Below are 1,499 nucleotides of genomic sequence, written 5' to 3'. Positions count from 1 at the left end.
GAAAATCATAATCATATTGGATAGTTTTTTCCAACATGGACATGAATTTCAGTAACAACTTGTTTATGACTTTTGCATCTATGGTTATAAATAAAACAGGCTTAAAATTGTGTTACCCCACAATGTAATTGTCCAGTCTGGAAACCAGGTGAAGCTCCAAAGCTGGTTATTAGCTTATTTTCCCGGGAAGGGTGACGATGCCCTTCACCGCGGCTGTTAACACTGACTGCCACGCAGGCCTGGAGCCTCCCCTCGGGGTGACTTTAGTGACCCCTCTCCTAGTCAAATCTTCCTTTCTCCTTGGTTCAAGTTTGGCATTTTCAGATTTTCCAAAAATATATATATTTTATCTATGTTTTCCAAGTCATTAACACAGAGCTTTTAGGAGAAATAGCGTGTTACCTGCTTTGTGCTTGGTTTTTTCTTTTTTGAGAATTTAAAATATTTTAGTACAGTTCCAATCAGTGAGCATGGTTCATTTCAGCTCCTTCTCTGCCAAACCAGGAGGCAGGGACCACGTCCGCGTCTCCGCCTTCTCTTTGCCTGTGATGACCAAGGTGTAAAGGCATCTGCTGCATCGAGCTTTAAACTTCACGTCATCCTTACTTTTCTTGATCTTGACAGATCTGGCATGCTTTCACCCGGCTGTGAGCAGAAGGCTCTTGATTTCCTCAGTTTTGCGTGGCATGGTGACAAGGTGCGGCGAGCAGGAACTTCAAGCAGCAGCGAGAAGTGAGAACGGAAAAGCTCCTGTGATGTTTGTAGTCACCCCCTCTTCTTCTGAATTTTGTTGCTTCTCTCCTTTTTCTCACCTTAGTCTTGACCAAAGTTTCCTGCTTTATAAGTACCTGCAGACATCCAGCCTTTGCTTTTTCCTCTTACTGGGCTCAGCGCTGCTGCTGGCTGGGCTTTGTCTTACTATTCCCTTCTTTCCTTCAAGGCAAAGGAAGGGAGGGACACTTGCTTTGTTTTCTCCTAACCTCCGGACTTGAAGACTTAGCCTCTGTTCCCCCGGTCTGCATATTAATTTATTTGTTTTAATTTTATTTGTTTGTTTTTGGCCGTGCTGGGTCTTTGTTGCTGCCCTTGTCCTTTCTCTAGTTACGGGGAGCAGGGGCCACTCTCGAGTTGCAGCGAGTCGGTGTCTCACTGTGGGGGCTTCTCTTGTTGAGGAGCACAGCTCTAAGGCACGAGGGCTCCAGTCATTTCAGCCCCCAGGCTCTAGAACGCAGGCTCCGTAGCTGTGTCCACGGGCTTAGCTGCTTCACAGCACGTGGGATCATCCTGAATCAGGGACTGAACCTGTGTCTCCTGCATTGGCAGGCAGATTCTTCATCATGGAGCCACCAGGAAGCCCCTTGATAACTATATTTAAAATCAAATTCCTAATTATGCTTTAGCCATGCCCCAGAAGGGAATGCAAAGTTTCATTAGAAATTCTTTGTAATTTCAACCTGATTGTGTTTTTACCCACATTTACTGAGTTCCATGGAGAAGGA

At 45.4% G+C, this 1,499-nt stretch overlaps 1 pseudogene; it reads right to left on the bottom strand.

Annotated features, from left to right (window-relative positions):
• Positions 1-475: 475 nt before the first annotated feature.
• Positions 476-688, bottom strand: LOC129641283 (60S ribosomal protein L38-like; annotated as a pseudogene).
• Positions 689-1,499: the final 811 nt, after the last annotated feature.

The sequence above is a fragment of the Bubalus kerabau genome, chromosome 1 (genome assembly GCF_029407905.1).
Source record: "Bubalus kerabau isolate K-KA32 ecotype Philippines breed swamp buffalo chromosome 1, PCC_UOA_SB_1v2, whole genome shotgun sequence".
Lineage (NCBI taxonomy): Eukaryota > Metazoa > Chordata > Mammalia > Artiodactyla > Bovidae > Bubalus > Bubalus kerabau.
The sequence above is the reverse complement of the archived record's forward strand: the minus strand, read 5'-3'. Positions and strand labels throughout refer to the sequence as shown.